The sequence below is a fragment of the Phalacrocorax carbo genome, chromosome 1 (assembly GCF_963921805.1).
Source record: "Phalacrocorax carbo chromosome 1, bPhaCar2.1, whole genome shotgun sequence".
Classification (NCBI taxonomy): Eukaryota; Metazoa; Chordata; class Aves; order Suliformes; family Phalacrocoracidae; genus Phalacrocorax; species Phalacrocorax carbo.
This window is the reverse complement of record NC_087513.1, coordinates 133,480,198-133,504,785: the sequence shown is the minus strand read 5'-3', so window position 1 is coordinate 133,504,785 and position 24,588 is coordinate 133,480,198.

The following is a 24,588-nucleotide window of genomic DNA, read 5'->3' as shown; positions in this document are numbered from 1 at the left end:
AGCAGCTGGGACTGATGAAAGGATGGGCGTAAAAAAGGAATACCCTTGCTGCGAGTTTTGCACATGAAAGAAAAGCCACTGGCCTGGGCCGTGGATGCAGGCAAGTCCCTGTTTGCTGTACAGGTGGCCTCTGCTCTGCTGAGTGCACAGGACAAGCCGGCCACCTGGAGGGACCCTCGCTGTGTCTGAGTGCTCAGGCACGCTTCTCATTTTTGAAAGGTAATGGTGAGGGTAAGCGAGTGAGGAGGCCTGTGAGGCAGGTATCCTATTTCAGCTCTCTTCCCCCACAAAGAAGCTTTTAAACTTTCTGAGGCCGTGAAATAATGTTTCAGCAGCAAACAAAAGGCTAAGTTGTGTCTGAGCACATGCTTGTATTTTGCAGTCACCTCGTTAGAGAGTGTCCGACCTGTTGGACACTGTGGGGACAGGGAGACACAAACACGCGTGCATGCACACACCTGCCTTCAGTGATGGTTGTGGTACAGCTTCAGCAAACAAAGGAGCCCACGTTGTCTCCAACGCCTACACTGATAGCCAACTACCTTTTTCTGCAAATAACGTCATTAACTGTGTTGAGTTCCAGCCACAAAAAGAATTAAGGATATTTGGCCAAATAAGGGCAGACCCAAATCTGCACCCAGCCCTGCAGAGAGATTTACGACAGGCCAGGGCTCTGAGCCGCATGTTGCAGAGGAGCCCTTTCCCTCGGCATTTCTGCAGGGGCAGAGTACCACGGCACGGTGTCATGTCGGTGTAGTGCCGTGACTCATCGCCGCAATGGCTCAGCTGGTCTGTGTGTGCCCTTAATCCATCCTAGCCTGTTTCTCACATTGAATTGTTTTGAAAGTTTGAGAAAGTTTGCTTTACTCTTGATTTCTCATTTCTGCACAGTTCATTCCATCTGGGCCTGAAAGTCAAAGCACTGAAATGTTGCAATAACAGCTGTGCTTGCAAGCTTTCCATCCCAGCTGATAATTAAATGCAGAATATCTCAAGAAAAACTAATATCTAGAGAAGACAAGCCCAGCTGTTAAAAAAAAAAGCAAACCTGAAATAAACATCTGAATCTGTAGGTGCTTATGCAAACCAAAGCCATCTCTCTGGGTAAAGATTTAGCTGAAGTCACAAAGGACTTCACCTATTGTTTAAATCTGCTGGTGCCTAACTCTTGCAAGAACCTATAGTTGGGTTAAGCAGCTATTGGCAGGGACACAAAGTGTCCACAGCCACGGCCGTTGCTCCCAGCATCTATCATCTGAAAAGACTGATTCTCTCCAGGCACTGACTGAGCTTGTTAGCTCGCCCGGTGCTTGCTGCTCCCCGGCCTGCGAGCCGGTGCAGGGCCACGGATCAGTGTTTGCAGTCCCAGAGCTGGAGGGAAGGTGATTTGCTCAGGACTGGCTGAGGATAGGGCTTCACCCAGAGCCAGGTGGCCTCAGCCAAGATAGGACTGACTGTTCCTGCGTCTTATCGGTAGGAAAATACCCGCTTGATTATAGATTATATCTATCATCTATCACTCTGGCTTGCAGAGTACGGGGAGCTGACCACAGTGTGAGCAGATCAGAGCAGCTGACCTGAACAAACTTGTTTTTCCTCTGTTTGATTGGGACTTTTAGGTTTTAATTTGCTTATGGACTGCAACGCAGTGAACAACACCTGCGCACCCTGAGTTTGGGTTAGCACAGTGCAGTCCTCCTGGGAGCACCAGTGGGGGCCAGTAGGTAGTAGTCACCTTGTGTGGGTACATCTCATGCAGAAAGTACCTGTGTCCCGCCCCTGGTTTCCATGGTCCGTCTGGGGACAGCTCTGGAGGATCTCGAAAAACTGGAAATGGCCTGGGACCTCCTCTCTTGAAAGACCACCTAGTTTTTCATGGGGTCAGACTTCATAGTTTCAGCTGAAGAGCAGTGGCTTGGGTTTGGTGTGGGCAGCCCGGGGTCCAGGCCAGAATCCGGCTGCTGGGGGCACCCAGACCCCTCAGGACAGCTTGCTGGGCAGCTCCCGCCAGACTGGAGGATGTCCAGTGCCCCCCAGGGTGGGTCCAGGCAGTGCTGCCAAGCAGAGGTGCTCCAGTTTCTCACCCATAGATGAAATGAAGACACCAAAGCATTTTCAACAAGAGGTCTTTCTCTTTCTTCAGCCTATAAAATCTTGATCTACTCATTTTTGGACCATATTTATTCCTCCAGGCTTTCTAGTAAGGATCATTTAAAGGGAGGAATGGCAAGTGCTTGTTCCCAGGGATGGGGAAGGCATTTTGAAGGGAATGCTTCACATCAGTGCTTCAGTGGAAGGGGCTGTGTTGTACATGCACTTGAACTCTTGGAGAAGTGCACTTCAGAAATCAAGGAAAAGCTTCCCTGAAAACAGAAAGTGGTAGCAAACAGGGGAGGTGATGGGTAAGTCCTTGTGTAGTTTATGACTACCCTGTTCTTCACAGAATTAGCCATTTACCTCAGCATTAAAATGCTCAGCAGGGATTAAAAGGAGCTGTATCTATCCTTTGTAGTTGTGACAAGAAATTTGAAAAATGTGGATCAAGTGCAAACTGCCACTGGCTTTTCTTCACAGGTCTACAGAAGTCTTGAAACCACAGTTTTGAGAGAGGCAATTAAATCCTTAACCTAAAGATGTGCATTGACATGCAGCGTTGTTAACGGTTCCCTCACTAATCACTTCTGTGGTCGTAAGCAGCCAACACATGCATTCCTCCACTCCAGACAGCTTCTCAGACAGCCAAAAGTAATGACCCTCCTCTAACACAACCCCTACGACACTTCCTTAATACTTTCCATGTTGCACACGTTTTCTTAATATACAAAGCTGTGGTACATTGAATTTGTGGGAGCAGCATAAAATTAATATAAAAACAAATAACACTGAATCTACCATGCTTATTTTATTACTCTGGTTTGTATTTTATTTATTAAAAAAACTTCCCCCCCCCCCCCTTCAGTGAGTTAGCTGATAAATTCCCAAGCTCTTAACGCTAGGGCTTTGCAGAACCTGGGGACTTTGCTGGAAAATTTAGTTTGAGCTTACAACCCTCTTAAGAGAGAAGACCAAATTCCCCTTTCAATTATAAACTCTAGATGACAGGAGACTTCAGCAAGAACCTCAATCAGACTGTTATCACCTCCAGTAACTTCCCCTTCTCAGTGAGGCTCCAGGAGGTCATGTGTCTCCAGACCCAAAATAGTTCCCCCTGCCAATGCTTAGTTGTCCTGGCTCCTTTCCTGACCTAAGAAAAGGGGGTCAATGGGTTGCCGTTGCTGTCCTGTGTCTGAGTTGGCTCTCCAGGAAGAAGATTGCTGAGATGATGCTTTTGCTGCAGCCGGTAAACGTTGCCATTAACCAGCCTCGCAGGGTCTGGGCACTGAGACTGGAGGATGACAGGCATTTTTCAAGGTAAACATGGGGATTTAGTTGAGAAGAAGCTGCTGCCACAAATGTTAGCCTAGCTTTCAGCATGAATGGTGATGATTGGTGTGTAATGTCAGCTCATGATGAGAGGCCATAACCTTATAGGGGAAAAAAAAGAAAAGGCCCAATGGGCACAAATGAGAAATGCACTGCACACTGCTCAATCTTCCTTGATTTAGGGCTGACTGGAGGACAAGGAAAGCTACATTTTCTTTCCAAATTTAAATAAAAGGTAATTGATGCTGTTTCTTCCAAAAATGCAAACCGTGACTATTTTAAAACATTAGAAAAATCCTCAGTAGCTGAAACTGCAGATAATTTCAAAATAAGGGTTTGCTTTCTTTTTTAAATAGATAACTTTGGCCTAGCTTTCCCAGAAGTGACCTGTGACTTTAGCTCTTTCAATTTTGCCTGCTCAATATGGGGCACCTTAAAGGGACTTGAGTTTGAGAGGCTTTTAAAATGAAAGGCTTTTGGTTTGTCTACATGGGCAGATACAAAGGGTGAAGTCAGGCTTTGGTCTTCAGCAGGCTCATGGCTATTCCCTTTCCACCAGCCCATCGGCACATCCCCATCTTGCCCCACCACCTGTCCTCAGGTCCTTGTTGCTCTTGTTTTAGATATACCCAAAGGTCATTAGGAATTTTAAAAAGCTGTCTTTTCTCCAGCCATGCCTTTTGAAAGGATGCTCAAGTTTTGTTTGTCCCTCGTTTATGATGCTCTTTTCTGCCCTTATTTTCCATTTCCCTCAGCTTGCACATGAACTAGGCCGCTGCCACTTCCCAGTTTACCTGCTTATTTCCTGCTGATCCTGACAAACTGTCTGTAGTTACCTGTGTGAGTTGTACGTGCACAGGGCAGGGTTTGCTGACTCAAGACACTCCATCATTTTTCCATATTAGAGTTATAAATCCATAGGGAGGTTTTACTTTTTGTATTAGAACCCGTTTTAACTAAAAAACTTAGAAAGCCTTGAAACCTGTGAATAGTACATATCCCCAGAAAACCAAAGAGTGAAGAGAAGGAAAGGAAAGGAGAGGAAAGGAGAGGAAAGGAGAGGAAAGGAGAGGAAAGGAGAGGAAAGGAGAGGAAAGGAGAGGAAAGGGAAGGGAAGGGAAGGGAAGGGAAGGGAAGGGAAGGGAAGGGAAGGGAAGGGAAGGGAAGGGAAGGGAAGGGAAGGGAAGGGAAGGGAAGGGAAGGGAAGGGAAGGGAAGGGAAGGGAAGGGAAGGGAAGGGAAGGGAAGGGAAGGGAAGGGAAGGGAAGGGAAGGAACTTGGCAATGAAGAGTGGTTGATATTGTCCTTTTAGTTACATCAGAATCAAGACTAAAAGCGAAAAGGTTTGCAGTAATTGAAGACAGCACTGGATCTGAATCCACAGACTGAGACTTTGGCAATGTTTGAAATGTCAGCCTGCATCCTGTTACTGTTTCATCTCCCTCCCTTACGTCTGCTTTGCACAGACAGAAGTAAAGTTCACGTCCGTGTTCCCCAGCCTCCTCCGACCACCCCACAGATTGGCATTGCAGGTTGTGCCCCGCAATGGCAAATGAGCTTGTGTGTGCACACGTGCGTAACCTCGAGGGCAGCTCCTGACCTCCAGTGCTTTCAAACCAAGGCTGAGCACGCTGCCTACCACCCTGCGACAGAGCGCTTCTGGGAGCGGGATGGTGCCTTCCCAGTCACGAGTGTGTTGCACGTGCCACCAGCTTGGGGACCTCTGGCATTTTCAGCTGACAGCAGTTGTCCTCTGCAGCTCTCTGCTTTCTTTATCTTTGGCTGACTCCTTAATGCCCCTGATTAATACTTAAGTGTCCTGTTCAATGGCATTATTTCTCATGGTCCTTATTTCTTCTTCCCATCGAAGTCTAACATGCCTCAGGTTAGTCACCTTCTGGAAACCGGGTGTTTTGGGTGCTTGGGCAGCAAGGCTGAGCTGACCTCTTCTAACCCTATTCTTCAATAGCTCTCTGCCTCTACCACAGTGAGACTTCCTTCCCAAAGACCGAAATGATTCCTGAGTTGGGATTATGGGATCAGAGAACAAAAATGACTATGCCAACAGCCTCCGTGCTCTTCAAAAACACACATCTCTTTCTACAAATCTCCATCGTGTCAGGGGTCACGCAGCTTCTCTGAAGTAAAATTCACGCTCTGAAACCAAGAAACTGCTCTCTGGGAGACATTTCCAAGCATAACCTTCTCAGATCAACGACACCTTGACAGAAGTATTGCTGTTCAAATAAAGCCCAGAGGCAGACCCCATGCTGTGCAGATGGGAGCAGGCAGCAGGAGGTATTTGAGCAGGGAGAGCAGGCTGCAAAGGTTCAGTGGCAAAGGGTCTACCAGGGAAAGAGCGAGGAGGCTCTAAGGGTTGAACAGAGAGGAGATGGGGACAAAGAGGGTCTGCACTACACTTTCTTCCAGGTCTATCACTGCCAATGAGCAGCTCCATGTGTGGAGGTTAAGCCCTGATATATGCACATGAAAATATTGAGGACGCACCGAGGAACACTGTTTTGTCATGCACCCTGTCATGTTTGATTGGAGGAGTTTGTTGGCATTGGCTTGACTTGGAATGCAAAAGCACTGGCTTTTGGTGGTAAGGTAAAAACCAATCAGAGGTTTTCGCATCTTTGCTGGCTCCTGTTCTCAGCCTGGGAATACATATGTGCAGACAGACAAATCTTTCGCAGTATATAATCTATCTGGTCCTGGGACTTCTGTCACTGCAGTACCTGAACACCCAGCAGTCTGGAAGGTGAATGAAGATAGATCCCCTCTGCCTCCCCAAGTGGGAAACTGGGGGTCCCAGGGGCTGCAGCCAGCCCTGCAGTCAGGCACAGGTTAGGTCTCGAGTGGTGGGCCCTGGCTGCATAACCCTCCCAGCACCACAGTCCCATGGCAAGGGGTGGCCTGGGTGCCCTTGATGGGGACAGGTGCCCAAGGCAGCCCACCGAGGGTCACAGGTGGCTGCTGGGTCAGAGGATGGAGTTTCACTGGCCTCACCATCTTGCTGCTCTGGCCAGTCTTCTCTGGGCGAAAGGCACTTGTGGTTTTGAAGGAAATGAGAGATATTTATCACCCAGAAATTATTTCAGCCACGTAATTTCTTGCTGGAAGAGGTAGTTTGGCAGGATCAACATAACCGACATAATTGGGTCCAATTTCTTTAAACATGCTGTCCTGTATAATAAGCATAAAGGAGGCCTTTTGCTGCCAGGTTGTTGAGTCACAAACCTGAAACAAAGAAACCCCAAATAAACAAATTGCTGAGGGTCTTTAACTGCCTACATTTTTAAGCAAGTCTTTAGCTACAAGACTATTCAGAATTGAAATTCTGCTGGTATCCTGTATAAATAGCATTTGGCACTTCAGTGGTGTTCAAAGTTCAAGGAATAGCTTGGGTTTGGGCTTATCCGTGCTTCTATTGTAAGCAGTTGTTGCTTTTTTGCAACACCCACAGCATCTGCAGTTGTGTAAAGCACATGAGCCCATGTTGGCCTTAAATGAAAGTGGCAGCTATAGCAGCCAAGTGCTGTTCACAGTGCCAGCTCTGATAAACCTCTCTTTCTTCCTCGAGGGCAACCCCACTTCCTAAAAGTGCAAACCCACACATTTTGCATGGGAGTGTGAAGCACAAACCGCTGCGCTGTAGCTGAAACACGCTTCCCCTGACCCTCCACTGCTTCTCAGCTCCTTCACTGGAGGAGGATGGTTGGTTCAAACTGTCACAGCCGAACAACTCAGTGTTGTTTGTTGAGCGTTAGTTGAGCAAAACCTGACAGATTTGTGAATATCCACAGAGGTGCTCAGATACGACCCTAAGTGAGATTTCAACACTTTTATAGACTTGGGGATAGGGGAAAAAAAATCCAGCCCATCTCTCTGCCAGCACAGCTTTGTTTTCACTGTATTTCCTCCAGCAAACATTGTGCAAGGTGTCCTAGTTTAGATTCAAGGTGAAACCTTCCTGCCTGTATAAGGAAATGTTGCATTTTTCACAGCAAAATGGCAGTCCCACTTTGCAGTGGCAACACAGATGTCACCCACCACTGGCAACTCACATGCCAGTTCAATGAGCTGCGCTGCCAAGGTTGACCTCTCCCAGTCCCCCATCCCAGCTGCAGCCCAAGGAGCCTCTGCTTCAAACCCAGAAGGCAGCTCCGAATCCCTCCAACTATTTAAGGTAATAAAGCTTTAAGTGCAATAAAGCTTTGTTTCCTGGTCTGGGAGCACTTCAGGTGGTGAAAAGGACAACAGATGTCCCCCTGTAAGCCCTGGCTCATGCCCCTGACACGTCCCTGCTCCCTCGCTGAAGGCTGTAGCAGCAGGGCAGCTCACTGGTCTTGACAGGGTTTTTGTTCCATCTGGGAGCAGAAGTGGGTCCCGTGCAGCCTCCAAAGCACCCACAGGGCCAGGTGGCCAGGATGCAGCAGCCTGGCTCCTGCGCCCACCAGGCTTTACCCATCAGTCTTTGGTTCACAGCTATTTTAAGGCTGACAAGACTAAAACAAATTTGGAAATAAATTATAATTTTTGCCCCATTCCGTGCTGCAGTTTATTGGACAGTTGCATAAATGTGGGTTTGAGTGGGTCTGGGCCCCCAGGGCCCCACTGGCCTCAGCGACATGCCTGTCCTTGGGCAACACATGGCAAAATCCAGCTGGTAGCTGCTCCAGGGCATCATCACTGGCCTCTGTCAGGTGCCATGGGGACCTCCTGCAGTAGTGCCTAGGGACACTGCTGTCCGCTGACAATGCGTTCATGCTTTTACTGTAGAAGCACATACATTTCTAAACATTTGAAACTATAAAGACTACTATTTATTTATTATTATTATACTGGCAGGCAGCAGGGGTGTGTGGCAGGGGGTGAGGGAGGCGGCTGAGCTGTGCCCTCCTCCCGCTGCACTGCATGGGTGGGTGGTCGTGTGCCCTGCAGGGACCTCTCCCGCAGCAGGGTGCAGACGATAAGATGAACTAGAGCTTGCTTGAGTCAGAAAGCTTTTGCAGGGCTGAGACTGACATATTGAGGCAAATAGCAAAAGCTCCTGGACCACATAAATAAGCCATCACTTTGAGCAAATACGTAACCGAAAATCAGGCAGATTGGAAAATTATCTAAAAATAGTGGCGCAAAGATTAGCAGCACAAGAATCAGCTCAGAAGCATCAGGACACTCCTGGGCTTATTCAAATCACAAATTCTTAAAGGAGGATTGCAAAGATGTTGAAAATGTACAACCAGCTCTACACATTTCTCGGGCGTGCCTGAACACCAGGAGAGCACCACATTCCCGCTAGGGCACAGTGGCTACCTGGGAAGTCTTAGCATTTTTAATGAATGTCATGAAGAATTTTATTATAATGGAAAGGAATATAATCATTTTCTAACTAAAAAAATCTCCTTAGTCAGTAACTGCTGCCTAGCACTGAGAGGCAATTCAGCCGTCTTTAGCTGTCATTTCAGAAGACATATGGCAAGAACAAGATCAATCTCATATTGCCTTTCATATCAGGAAAGTTTCCCATTAATAACAGGTTTGTCTTTGTAATGTCTGTCTTGGAATGAAATAATCTGAGCTATGTGGGGTTTTATGAGACACTCTAGAGACAGAAGTCAGTAGAAATCTCTGACCAGCTCCTCCCTTTACCTTCTCCTCCTCAGACACAGCTTAGGATTTTCACAGCCGTCTGGTTCACTTCTGTTTTACTTGCATTTTCTCCTGACTTTCCATGATCCTGTCTGATTTTTCTTTTTTTGAAAGCATCATTTGTTAAATATTTATTACTTTATTATACCAACTTGGCTCATGAATGCATGTCTTCTTTCCCTTATTTTTCCCTACTTTTTAGATAGTGCCATTCAAACTTGCACCCCTTGTTGTAGGAGTATGATACTGGTCTAATACTAGTAATGTTGTGGGAGCTTGAGAGCAGAGCTGCCTTTGTTTTCCCTGAGTAATGAGGCTTCCAAGCTGACACCTCTCTTGCAGTTGCTGTTTGAGGCCTCATCGTGGTGACCTGAAGCACCAAGCTTGCCATCAGAGCCTTCAAAAGCTTTCCCCCTCCAGCTACAGAAGTGATACAGCAGTCCAGACTGTGTTTCCATCTGATCTCTCTCTGGTCAGTAAGGGCTTGGCTATGGTTGAGCTGAATTAGCAGCTAGCTGCTGCTACAGGAGGGAGAGCCCGTTATCCTCCCTCCCTGGGTCCCCTGTATGCCCTCCTCCAGATCCAGGTCCACACCACGCAGTCCCCACCCTGCCTTGCACCGGCTCTGGCACTTGACTGATTGCAAGATAAGCCAATTCGGCCCACCAAAACAGCAGAGCCATGAGTTAGTAATTCAACTCAAGGTGTCTTGTGAAACCATACGCTCCAGCTAAAAGCACAGCTGTGCATTAAGCTATATCTGCACACAGTTTGCACCACAACAAGGACTCTACAACCTTTCATCAAATTGGAATTACAGATTCTGGAGGGTATGGAAAAGCATGTCAGCAGTGGATCTGAAACCACCTGCATTTGAACAGCTGCTAGATTGTGTGATCTCTAAGAACGGACCACTCTGTCATTTCTCAGCGGGGCTCTCATGAGGCTACATTTCAGTGGGAGAGCTCGGACACCTACGCCCCTTGCCAACAACCCATCTACTTCTCCTGTTGGTTTGTCCTGCAGCTTTGGATGCATCAGCCCCTTTAGGTCTCCTGTGTCCCCAGCCTTGAAGCTGCTGTCTTCTGTATGCCAGGATGCTCCATAGGCTATGCTCTACAGCTGACTGGGCACAATGGCGGTGGTGAATTCGTAAGAGGGAGATGTTGTAGTCGTTCCTCTTTTTTGGCTTGCTCCCATTGCCTTTTACGCATATCCTTAATTCCCAGGAGGAAAATGTCCTGAGCTCAGAGTAATTAGTGAGAGGGCACAGCAGCTAAGCAGTTGCAGCTGAGCCTGAGCAGTGATTATAGGGATAAGTATGTACCTGGGAAGTTACAGGACTACTTTTTAAAAGTGCTTTAAAGATGAAACACGCTTTTTCATGATGTATTCTCATTATTATGACCAGTCTTTCCATCTACAAAGGAGCAAAGACACCTGCCAGGGCTTGCTATCACTCTCCCCGTGTCATTCTCAAAGTAGTGGAAGTCAGTTTAGAAAGCCTGTGCTGGCAGTCAGTGTTGGGCGTGCTGCTCCAGCAGCACTGCTGCCTTCCATCGCTGTGCTGAGCAAGCCTCTCTGCACCTCCATTTAAATGGGGACAATAGTTACCTACAGCTTATGTCCTCCGTGTAGTGAGACCGGACTCATTAGTGTTGGCGAAGTATACAGCCATCTGGATAAAAGAGAGAGATAAGTGCTCGCATTCATTATTTGAAGACCCAGATCAAAGAGCCAAGGGCAGCCTTGCTTTATCACTAGAGGTACACCTGCAAGAAATGTCCCAGTAGAAATCAAGCAGTAAAACCTCTGACAGTAAAAACAACAATGGAGGCATGCAAAAAGTTTGCAGCTGGTCAGCTGGAACACAATGAAACAAGGAAAACAAAAAAAACAACTGCTGGTTTGTCTCTGACACTTTTCACCCTTTTGTTGCAGAGGCTTTTAAAACAAAACAAACACTCCACAGGATATATAACTTGGGGTTTTTTTAAAGGAAACATGGAAAGTGCCAAAAGGGCTTCCCCCTGTAATAACTGCATCTTTTGGAGGAAGGAGGTTCTACGTAAGAAGTTAATGATTGAACAATAAATTCCTGGTAGTTAAGGTGGGGCGAAGCACAAATCTAGCTCTGCCTCTATTCCCTGCCACTCTGACAGCCATCAAAGGTTGTCAGGCCTAGAGCCGACAATAAATTTTCCAACTCCCCAGCAGCATACTGTAGTCTTCATGCCCCAGTGTCTCAGGTAAGTACCTTCACATGGCATTATGTACAGGCTGACATGTTTTATATATCCCCTCTGGTTAGTATGCACTCACATTCCTGCAAGGTTAATAAAGGGCATTCAGCCTGAGACAAGTAAAAGGATGCAGAAAGGTAGGTCACGGTTATCCAGGGAGGGAGACAAAGTAGGGCAGCCCTTTCTGGGGAGCGAGCCCCAGGTGCCGGGGGAGGGGGTCTGTACCTCCACCTCCGAACAACAGGCATACCTCCACTTGGGCTTGGGGCACAAGGAAGCCATCGTTTCCCACCTCCAATGCCATCCATCAGCATGACACAACAAGTCTTCTAGTTTGTAAGGTACCTCAAGAAAAATGTGATGAGCTGCTGTCTGGAAACCAGCCACCTAAAGAGAGGGAAGAGGTGATGGGGATCTGCTGGTCGTGTAGGACAGGAGCTGTAAATCAGAGCTGAGTGTCAGGGAAAGGGATTCTTCCCTTGTAGCGGCAGAGGGTCACACTCTAGCCTTACTCTCTCAAATAATGAAGCCTACTTCAACATGTTTCAGTGTTTATAAAGGAAACACTGAAGGGCTGTGGCCAGGTGGGTTCATGGGGGTCCTTGCAGGACAGAGAGGAGTAGAGGCAAACAGGTAAAAAGAGTGGTCAGGAACTGTAATGGAATCACTCAGCAAACCTGGGAAACCTGTTTTGATTAAATTTATAAGGAAAAACTTTAAGAAAGGAGAGAAAGAGACCACCAACATAGCAAATGCAAGTCAGCTAATGGAAAGAAATGAGTTTTTATTATTTTAGCAAATATTGGAGGCGATGGTATTGAAACAACCCCCTGAATCCAAACTCCCCCCTTTAGGAAGCTGATCAAGCTCCAAATTTCCCTGCTGGCCTCAGCTCCTCTGAAGGGCCAACCAAAGCCCTGGAGATGAACAGTGGGAACATGAGGAACATCAGGACCAGATCCAGCTCTGTGTGGCTTTGGCTCATTTCCCAGCAGACACAGTAAAAGAGGGAAGAAATCAAACCTGTGGAGGCTGGAAAATGTTGAGACACCAGTGGGGCTCCTCTCATCTAGCCGTAGCTGTCTGAAAGCGGGGTGAACAGCTCTGCCTGGCTGTCTCAGCTCACTCTATTGTGCCTGGAGCGGCAAATGCCTCCGAAGGATGATTCATCCCAACAACTTGAGGTGCCTTTGTGCTGTGAAATCACATGCCTTCCCAGTTTGCTGTCAGGACACAGTCCCCTTGTGACCCACACTGCTCACACAATAATTCATGCTGGGACACCCCCCTCTATACAAAGTTTCAAGAGAAACGCTGGCCACTGCTGGCAGCAGAGTTTGCCCCAGCTTCTGCAGGGACTGTCCCCCAGCCCTGTTGTGGCACACCTGGCACTCTTACACGCCTCCGCACACCTCCCAGGCTCACAGTGCCTATCCTTAGCATCCCATCATAAGAGCACTGCTGTGACAGCCTAACTCTTGTCTCTCCATGGAGCAAAAAGGGGACCTTTTCCTTTCATGTGACAATCTTTCCACTGACCATAGAGAGAGGGTGCATGGCTCCCTCAGAACACACAACCTGCTTACTGATGGTGAACATTAAGTGATACCACTCCCACCCAAAAAGATAACGAGTCATCCATAGGCAGCCATACTTGCAGCATTGCAACGCTCTTTAATGGAGTAGCATTTCTGTGATTCTTAAAATAACTCCATATGTGAAACTAATAACTCGTATGAGATGCCTGTCCTTGGCATTGTCATCAACCCAGTGCTTCATCTGCAGAAGTTCCTGCTGCAGAGGAATGAGTATGGGCTGGGATTTCAGACCTTCCTGGAAGACGTGCATTTTTTAAGAGCCAACCCAATAAACTCCTTCCACAAGCAAAGGCATCGAGGCTTAGATGGTGATTAGGAAGCACAGGGAATGAACTGGTGGGAAAATGGAAAGAGGGCTGGTTGATCTGCCATTCCGCTGATTGAAAGGCTGCTGGGTTTTTTTTGTGTGATGTTGAGGTCTTGCCAGAGACCGATACGTTGCAATTGTCTCTAAGGGTTTCCTGTGCCATATGAGACTAAATAGGTCACATCTCTGGGAGGGGAAGGGTGTCCCTTGCAGTAAGCAGTGCTGTTCAAACACCTAGCGCCCAGGCCTTTTGACGTGTGGGGAACATCAAGGCTTGGGGAACTGCAGTATCTCTGGGGGGAATTCTTCACACCCAGCTTGCCTGGCCTTTTGAACACAGTTCAGTGAGAAGTAGAAATAGCTGGCTGAGAAAAAGATTGCAATATGAAATAAATCCCTAAAAATACCAGACACATATGTAACACTCTCCCACTGCAAACCCATCACTGCTTGCTACCTCCCCACACTTCTGCTAAACCAACCAAAACCAGAAAGAGACTATATTTCAAGAAAAATAAAGCAGCATAATCAAGCCTGTTGCCATGTGTAGCATACTATTCAGGAAGTTACAGTGCAATAAGTTACTGTAAAAACACGAGATACATGTGCTTTCAATAACTACCTATATTTGTACCCTTGTCCCGTGCTAAATTTGGCAATAGTGAGATAGCTTTCACCTTCGCAGTTGAAGGTAAACTTCCTCACCTCAACTGAGGGGTTGGAAGTTCCCCCCATGGGCCAAGCTTATGGCACTGCTCTCCTTCTGCCATAGCTCTGCGTCCCTGACAAGAGCTGAGGGTACTGCTGGATCTGCTCCGTCCCTAGGAGACAGAGAGGCCAATGCTAGCAACAGGTTAGCAATGTCACAGCCATTTTTAATATCTGTTTTTGAAGAAGGTTGTTATTGAAACAGTGCATGTTATCTTAGTCAAAACTCAGCATTTTCAGCTTTAAAGAGTGTGCATTTTTCTGTGAATTGATATTTTTCACACCCTGCTCCACATTTATTTCCCTTTTGGCTTATATCCCTTTCTAGATGTGACAGTTTTCACTAAGGAGTGTTACGCCCACAGTGTACCATTTGCCCTTATGCTCTAGCCCATTGTATCAGACACTGTGTAAGCATACCAAAAAGAGCTTAGTGTCCCTCCATGAGACTGAGAACGACCTCCTTTGGCTTTCAAGTCCTGACAGCACTTGAACCAGTCTCTCCCATGCCCCCAGCCTTTGTTCTTTTCAGTATTTAGCCAGAGCTGGAAGAGCCATGTTTCGTCTTACACGCTTATTGTTCTCCTGCAAATGAATATGAATGAAAACAACTCAGATCATTCATCAGATCTGATAAGTTCTGCGTGAGCAGGCTACAGCTCACCTCTGAATGAACAAACGCTGATAAAAAACAGTATTTGAAGACAATAGCAAATTCTTTTTTATAGTATCAGCTCTCCTTTTATGTGCTTTCCACCAACATTCAAGTAGATGACTTTTCTTTTCTTTTTTTTTTTTTTTTGCCAGAAAATAAATCTGTAAAATGAAAATCATGCGAAAACACATCTGATGATAGTGATCACCTGGGGAGTCTCACTGGCAAGGTTGGTGGGACAAGACTGAAACCTCTTTCATGGTCTTGCAATTGTTTGGTCTAAGAGAGAATAAACATGAATGACATGACCAATTACACAGATCACATTTCAGGTAATAGCCAAATTGTAAATAGTCGCATAGTTCCTATCTAATTCATGAATGAGAAAATAGTTGAACTGCAAAAACAAAATTGTGGCTTTCCAGATTCCCTTCCCGGTTCTGTTTGACAGCTGGAAGAGGCAAGTGTTGGGCTCAGTTACAAATACATGACACAGCCTGCAACCACAGAGCTTCTGGGCCTGGCCGGGAGTGCCGATAATCAATTTTCATAAAGCAGTGTTTTCACTGTTCACCAGTTTGATCTGTCATCCATTTTGGACTGACTTTTCTTTTTTTATATTTTCAGGTAGCCTTTCTTAGTGAGAAATTCCTCACCCATGAATACAGAAATATAAATGGCCACCTTAGGAGGAGCAGATGAAGGGCTCTTGAAGATCTACAGCCAGATAGTCACATCTCTATGATAGGGATCTAGCCAAAATAAGGATGTAGTTTGCATCTAGATTTTTGGCACTTAATGAAATAATCTATTTAAAGTAACCACCTAATTTCCCTATGGAGAAGTACATGCCTTTGAAGCTCTCCCAAGGAGATCTGCTCTGCAGAGCAGAAGCACCTAAATTTCTCCCCGTCAGGTGAGTAGGAAACTTCGGCAATATTCACCTGCTCTCTGAGACACCTATCTGGCAGCAGCTGGCGCCTCCGTGGGAAATGCCTCTCAGTCCACACTGACCAGGGAGCCTAAACTTGTTTTAGGAACCACCTCAGCAGAAGCCAAAGCTGCAGGCAAAAGTCAGGTGTTTTCATCTATGCAGCCTGCAGCCCTCCCTACCTGTTCACTGAAGTAATAGTCTGCTTAGGAAGTTGCATGAATGTGCAGACATGCAAAACTTTGGCAAATGCAACACCAGTTTTAAATATGTCAAAATTCAACTGCTGAAGGGAACACTCTACCTGATATCATGATGCTCACATGCGTTCGTATCTTTTTTCTTTCACAGCCAAGAAGCTTAAGACGCTCAAAAACATTAGTAGAAATAGGGTGGGTAAGCATTCCTCACTAATTAGTCCCCGCTAAACTGAGGTAAGCATTGTTGCCTTCTATGCATATAGTTGTCTATTTAAATGCCTATTTATCTATTTAAAGGACAAAACACAGCAAAATACACAAAGACACAGGCGCACACACACACACTCATATATTCATATTACTGACAATATAGCAAGTCTGGAGATTAGACCAGAAATAGAACCTAGATCTCCTCATGCAAAACCTTTTACTTTAACCATTGAAGAATAGGTCCCCCTAGCCTTACAGGCTGTCAGATTAAAATGTAAGAGGAAGAGAATCACAGCAACTTCAAATCAAAGCATGAAATTGAAAATCTGTCAGATCCGTAAAATGAAAATTCTCTCCAAAGGAAAATTCTGACACGATCACATTTTCTCATGAAACTGGAGCTGGAAACAAGGTCATTCTGGAAAAAAAAAAAAAAAAGAAAGAATAATAATTAGAAAAAAAACCCCAAACCACTCAGCATCAGCCACTTCAGTAAGAGAGTCTGAAGGGTTTTGACAAGTACTGTGTCTAAGCCAAAAAAACCCCAGGGCTAGATCTTCCACAAGAATCAGAAAACTTAAAGGGACATTGTCAAAGGTAGTAGACCAAACATTTGAGCTACTTTAAACTTAGAGTAATACAGAAGGTTTCATGTTTTTCTTTATTAAAAAGAACAGCTGAAAGATATTTATGAAGAGTATGGTGGCATAGTTTGCATATTTATTTTGTAATGAAGGATAACAGGCTTTGCAGCATTTCTTGCTGGATTTTAAAGCCTTGCTTGCATTGTAGGTTGAAAGATTAATTTCTAATTAAAACATGAATTTTCTTTCCTTTGCTCATACTAAGAAAGCTATGGATAAAATCCAGTGGAAAAAAAATGAGTTAAAATGGGACATAGAGAGGAGGCAGGAGGGGAAATGTTTATTTTTAAGTGCAGCATGGCATCATTCTGTTATAGAAATCTGACACAAACCAATTTTCTGAAGCGCTGAGAACCTACAGCTCCTTTGAATGCAGCAGGAGACCTGAGGTCTCAGCAGATTCTGGGAAATCAGGCCACACTGCTTTAGCTTCCTAAGACAACCCTGCAACAATTTCTTCACGTCTGGTTTGGCATATGTGGTTACTCCAGCTGGAGTTAATGGGACACTTCATCGTTGTTACGTTGGCATTTGTGCAGAGATTAGTGGCTAGATATCTAACTTAGATAGCACAGATGTAATCCATCTGACTGAAAATGAATAAAGATTAAAGCCCGCAGGGTGAGCCAGTCACACCAGGCTTCAGTTAATGGAGGAAACAGGTACTTCTCGGGCACAGGTCATCCCTCCCAAGCCCAGCACACAAACTAAATGACAGGGCCATTCAGGAGCACATGCGTGCAGGACAAACTGCTGCAGGAGGCTGCAGTGGATCCCACCGACTTACATGAATATCCTTCTGAGTTTTGACGTGTTCACTGCTGAGGCTCAAAAAGTCTGGATGGAGAGAGGGGTGGTAGGGAGGACAAAACTAGTTAGTATCTTGTAACCTCCCACAGCTGGCCAGTGCTACATCTGTTCACCAAGGCCAAGGGTTAATGTCACTTGAGGGGCATTCTGGTGATACACAAAGTTTTCCGGAACATATATATGGAGGGTCAGCCCCTCAGAAGAGCTTCTCAAAAGCTAAGCAAGATTAGATAAGGATTTTAACATTAAAATATTGCTAAAAGTCATCTGGCAACATGTAGTTTGTCCAGAATATGAGTACGTTACTATTGAATTAGTAAATACGCAAAACAGCATTTGCATTGGTTAGTTCCCTGCATATTTATCCATCTTTCCCTTGTGTTCCTTTCTGCACTGGTGTCACTGGAGCATTTTAAGATGGGAGCACAGTTGCACTGTGGGGACATTTAGGGCCTGATCCTCTAAGTAAGGAAGACCAAAGCCAGCCTTCATACTGGAGAAAGCCTTGTGCCATTTCCAGGACACCGTATCTCAGGGCTGCAAGTCTGCTCTTTTTGCCTTCTTTACTGTGAGGAGAGCGGTTGAAGTAGATGACCTGGCACCTGCAAGCCAGATGCCTGCGTCTCCACAAGTGGGTCCTTAAAATGGGAGCTGGAGATGTTGGCAACCTCCCTATTGCCCATGGCAACTTCCCACTAGCTCCAGCCTATAAACATTGAGACGATACACATTTGGCGTGAAAAGCCACCCATCTTGCTGGATACTGTAGTGAGTACTGAAGCAAGGCAAGGCTGGGCATTGGAGAGGCTGGCTACTAAGTTGTTGGCTATCACATCCCAGAGTGAGAAGCCCACTGGCCAAGGGAAAATTCAGGATGGGATAAATGACATTCACGAAGAGCCATATGTGTCTCATCCTTTACCTCAGCAGGACAGGCACTCAGGGAGTACTTCTGAGCATTGAGAGTCACAGAATCACAGAATCCCAGGTTGGAAGGGACCTCAGGGATCATCTAGTCCAACCTCTCTAGGAAGAGCACAGTCTAGACAAGATGGCCCAGCACCCTGCCCAGCCGAATCTTAAAGGTGTCCAACGTGGCTGAGTCAACCACTTCCCTGGGGAGATTATTCCAATGGTTGACTGTCCTCACCGTGAAAATTTTTCCTCTGGTGTCCGATTGGAATCTCCCCAAGAGCAACTTGTGTCTATTCCCCCTTGTCCTCTCCATGTGAGAAGGATGTCTTAATCTTTTAAACTCCAAATCCCACACCTTACCCCATTGCCAGGCTGCTTGGAAAGGCAACAGCATTGCCCAAAGCTGCAAGTTAAGCAGTGATGTGCACCAGCAGGAACACCTTGGTCTGTAGTGCCTGCAGAGACACAGCAGGCCATTGCAGGTTCTGCACACAGAAGTCTTCCCAGGGGAACTGAGGCAACTGACTGACACCCACTCCCTCAGTTTCTGACCTCAGATTTTTATCAGCAAAAGGACAGATCTCTTGCCGAACTGATGGAGGGGATAAGTCTTACACCTGCCTCTCTCAGAGATGTTGGCTTCAGCCTTCAGATTGAGACTCCTCAGCCGTCCTTCTGGTAATAAATGCCTGAAAGTCTTTCTGCAAAACTCAAGAAGAGATCATTCTTTCCATCACTGATAGGGCATGTTTGGTGATGAAACAAGATCTTATTAAGGGTGTGGGATGCCCTCCTGTACTGAAGAGATTTAGACCACAACAGTATTCTTGAATGACTCAGTGAGAAAGTACTTCCAAGAGAAGGCCCCTTGAGTTTGAACGTGTTCCACTTTGCATGTAATCAACAAATACTAATTAGGTGAAGAAGAGAGGAAAAAATAACCCCCTTGCCATGAGGAGGGTCTATTTTTTATGAAATTTACAGATAATTTTTGAAGTAGGACCTGGATTGTAAAACCTCTACTGATGACAGTCCAGTGAAGGACCATAAATTTGATGAAGGGACTGGAGCATCTCTTCTAGGAGGTAAGGCTGAGAGCTGGGAATGTTCAGCCTGAAGAGAAGGTTTAGGGGGATCTTATCAATGTACAAAAATATCTGAATGGAGGGTTCAAAGACGATGGAACCTGACTTCTTTTAGTGGTGCCCAGTGACAGGACTAGAGGCAAAAAACACAATCAGTCACAAACCCCCTGAATGTCACAAAACACTGTTTCATTGTGAAGGTGAGCAAGCACTGGCACAGGTTGCTCAGAGAGGTGTGGAGTCTTCATCCCTAGAGATATTCAAAAGGCGTCTGGACATGGTCCTGGGCAACTGTCCCTAAGTGGCCCTGCTTGAGCAGGGGGGTTGGAGCAGATGACCTCTGGAGGTCCCTTCCAACCTCAACCATTTTGTGATTGATTCTGTGGTTCTGATTGATTGACCCTCTTTTCTCTGGCCAAACAAACTTCAGATTTTCTGCAGTGAGAGGAGCTGTTCTCCCTTGCATGGTGCGTCTCAAGGTAGGAATGAATTTGATTCTCTCAAGCTGTCTGAGGACCGAATTGAATGCAGATCTCCAGTATTTTGGACGTGGTTGCCAAAAAGTGACTATTTGCTGTAATTCATAAGCTACTGTGTAAAAATATTGTGATTTTCAGCTGCACAAACTGGCTTTTTTGGGGGGCAGATTATATCCCATAAATTTGCTTGAGGCATGCCAGGCAGAGCTGGTTGGGAGATACAGCAAGGGAACACAGAGTCTGGGGGTCTTAAAAGGGTGTGAGCTGTTCAGTTCTGATGAGAGATATGAATGGGCATAAGACGATGCAGGTCTAAACTCACTGGGTAATGGGGGCATGTAGTTTTCTATGGAGTTATATTTAGGATATACATCTTGTGTGAGGTGAGTATGTCCCTCTCTTGCTTTGCACCCCAGTCCCTGTAAGGTAAGACATTCCTTCTTAGGAATCATTCTGTATATCAGAAAAAAGGACTGACCCCATTCCTTTATGTATTGTGATCCAGCAGGCTGCCTGGCTAGCCACATGTTATGGTTTTTAATCACAGTAGTATGATATGAGTGATAAAGAGCAGCTCAGGAAAGCCATGTTCTGCTGTGCATGGACACGTAAACACTGACAGATCTGACATTTAATTGCATACACTGTGTAGAACCAGGAGACAGCACTAATCTCTCATAAATCTCCCCTTTTAAATTATGCATACAGATCACTGTGTCTCTGCTGTAGGTTGTTTCCCCCTGAAGAAACTAATCTTATAGCTGTCTCCATTCAAAGGACCCTCCAGCAATACCCAGGGATGAGTCAGCTTTTCAGGCAGAGGAAACAGCTTTGGTCCCTCCAAGTGGCTGAGAAAGTCTTTAAACTTTGACTCAAAATTAGTGTAGCTCTGCTCCTTTTACACCCATTTTTTCCTACAGCCGATGAACCCCTGCAGTTGTCTTCATAATGTCCTTTGCACTTTCACACATTTGCAATTCATTCTGGATCAGCCCTGGTTTCCAGTTAAGCTTGGTGGTCTTTATCATCTTGTTCACCATAGGGATCAGCAGTGAGGCAACATCCGTGCAAGGGGCTAACCATTCACCTTGTTGGCTCTTTCATTGTTTACAGAAGAAAAATGGTTTGCCAAAAGATCCATAGAGGGACAGCAAGTCCCTAGAGTCAGGGTTGGTAAAAGTGGACAGGGAGGTAGGGCTTACTCAGATGGCATGTGTCAAGGTCCGTGAAGTGCAGACAGCTAGCTAGTTAGCTTTGGGAGCCAAAAGTCTCAGTCTTAAAAAGGTTATAAGAAGGTGAAGGAGATGATAGGAAGTGTTTTAATTTTTGCCAAGATATCCTTGTTTCTTTCTCTGCCACAGAAGTAAGAGTGCAGCACATAAAGCTGACTGCACTTGTCTAATGTGCTTTGTTTTACTATTGAGGATTGAGGGTAGGGACCTGTGGAGAAGAATGTGTCTCAGAAACAAATCTGCTTCAAAGGACTGAAAACCTACCCTCAGATTTTCTGTTGACAGTCACAAGAATAGTTAATGAGGCCTCCACGGGCGTCAACACAAATACAGCACCCATTTCAGTCTCTTCATTTGGCATTGGGAAGGGGATAATCTTGGTGCTTTGGTGAGGCCATCTGGAATATGCTGTGACTATGTCCTCAAACATGGGGAGAGTCCCAGGAGAGCAATGCTATTTTCAAAGGCCCCTGCCTTTTTCTCAGTGTGTCCTGTATACACAGCTGCAATCTGTGATCCCCAAACAGATTATGCTCATTGAAAGCATTACTTACAACTTAGCATGCTAACATCCACTTAAACTATTATTCTCAGTTTTTCTCTTTGAATGCCTGGACCCAGATTCTCTGATCCTAGACCACTCTCCTCCCTCTGCATAACAGAGTGCAGAAGCAGGTCCTTATCTCTCCAGGGGAATAGCTTGAATATTCCTACCTGATGTGAACAACTTAGTTTCATATCAGGTACTAGAGATGCCACTATCACCTATTTCTACCTCATAGCTGGAAGGCACCCATACAGATCTCTTGTCCAAAACAACTGCCCCTGTTCTTTGCCCACTCAAGTCTCTTGGTTGGGTTCATAAAGAAATGGCAGGGGAAACAGCTGTAACCAGAGTACTTGTTTTCCTAAAGAGGCTGGTCCAAGGCATCTCACACACAGATTTCAGCTTATGGGTTCTTAACAGTTTGCTGGCAGGGAGGATTTCTTTGCTCTATGTGTGTTTGAGGGGAGTGCTTGGTCAGCCCTAGCCCCTGTCACGGTTTGTCTTCTCCACCTGGTGACCTCTGCATTTAGAAAGAAGCATGGATTCCACCTTAAAAAACTTTCCTTCCTCTGTGAGGAGTAAATTATATGCTATGGACCACACTTCCCAAATACAATCCCATTTGTGGAGATATGGGCATGGATCAAGACATAGCTCACAATTCACACAACATATCACAAATGCATTTCTTCATGCTGACCTAATTCTCTGGTCTGATTCAGAGAATAACCTCTGAAAAGTACAGAACTACTTTTCATTAAAACAGGTATTTGGTCACCTTTGTAGTAGTGGTGGTGTGTGTGGCATCATCCACCTCTCTGCGCATGCAGAAGAGTCCTTCATAACATTATAATTATTTCTCAGACACAAGGGAGAAGAGCAAGTCTACCTTATAAAACTGTTTTTTTAGAAGTATTTTGGCTTCTGGACCCTTCAGGATTTTCCTGTGGGGGTAGGGATCCCTGCATGAGAAATATAAGTCTGCTGACAACAGCTTAGCTTTTCTTCTCTGTCAAGGAAGGGACCGAGAAGGTATTTATGGGCCTTGTGGGGGTCTGTGAATCGTAATCTGATTGCAAGTTATTTCTTTGAACAATTACACCAAAATCTACATGTTGGTCTTGACCTGGTGATCAGTGTTTAGTCTTCAATCAATGAAGTCACTGACTGGGGTGAGCGGGAGAAGAGCTTGCATGGTGTTTTTATGCAAAATTTCTGTAGTAATAGACCTACCAAAAATGACTGTATGAATATTTCTTTTAAAATGTTATGCAGCAGTAGAAAACACACATTCGGTAAACAAAATCATTCTATGTTTTACTCTGATTAAACAAAATATGATAACATCTCTTTAATCATATGCTTGGTTACAGAGAGACCTGGACCTCAGATCAGCAGTGGGGTTTCACCACCCAGAATCATAGTCCAGATGCTGCAGGTGAGAGTGGGGGTGATGAAAAGGGCTTAACCCACCGCTGTGGTCAGCAAACAGACCCTGAGGGTCTGGTTTGATTTTCTGCCTGTCCAGAAATGTCTTTGGACTTCCAGACTTGCAGCTGCAGAAGTTGCATGGTTGTTGGCCTTGGAGCAGCTCAGCCTGTTTGGTACCCAGCCCGTGTGGTCTGCACGTGCTTCATTTGCTTACAGGAAGGCTGCCGTTCAGATCTGAGGTTTGGTGGGATCCTTATTAGTCTCCCACAGGAAAGCATGGCTGGCTCAAAAGTGGTTTTTTGGTCTCTCACTTGGTGCCCTTCCTTGCAAGACACAACACTCCCAATAGGGGGGAGACGGATACAATATTCTTACCGTTGCAAGCACCCTGCTGCTGGCCCAGTTGTTTGCAGGGTAACCCCACCGTAACCCACACCAGGGGTCTCTGAACAGCTGCTGCAGCACCATGTCCTATGGACACATATGGGGAGATATTGTGGGCTGGAGAGAGCCCACAGAGTTTAGCTTCCAAGGATTTCACTTCTCAGGTCTTTAAATAATAACTGCACTCATTGCAAACAAAGTAAAGGCTGTGTATGCTCCAAAATGCTAATGAATGTTAGCATCATAGAGAGTCAAACACTCCTTTCATTGGCTCGGGAAAAATAAATGTGAAAACATTTTCAACTTTTTGTCTTAAATTGCCTTGGATTGAGGCCAAAATTGTGCCATTTGTTTTTGTGTGGGTAGACTTCTGCAAATGTCAGCCAGTGAGGAGGTGTCTGCACAGATGATATAGGGCTGAGCTGGATGAGACCACTTGAGAGGTCATGACTTCCAGTCCTCCTGTAAGACTTCAAGCATGGGCTCAACTTTTCTGTACAGGGAGTAGTTCTACGTCAAGGAGGTTGTTCACAGTACAGCAGTTTAAACATGGGTGTAAACCTCTGCATGACCAGGTCTGAGGTTATTATCTGTGCAAAAATGGCTGGCACATTATAACTAGCAATTGTTCAGAAAAGGGCTTAGAGATATAATCACAGCTTTAACAGCAAGGATTATGCAAGCAAATAGAGACAAAAGGAGAATTCTTTTCCTTTTATTGTATTTCTTGGTGCAAGTGCTATGAAAGGACTTTACATGCATTTTTTCATCATTTTCCCACAGTCATTTATAATAATCTCTTGGAAGACTCAAACTGTAACTTTAGTCCTTAAAGGAAAAATTTGCCCACTCGTGCATTTGTTTTGTAATGTACATGTTCACGTGAGTTCAGACGGTGCCATGAAACGGAGTTTTATCTGACCTTCAAAAAACCAAATCTTATTTGAGGAAACTGCATACAAAGAGTTAAAAGAGTTGCACAACGCAGATCCCAAGACCAAGTAGTGAGATGCTAAGCCTGGCAGTTTCAGCAAGTCCTCTACAGGAGGCTAAAGCCTGCAAGATACATTTTAAAATCACCCAGAAGAAAAAAAAGAAAGTGTGCTCTTTTAATATGGGTCAGAAACAC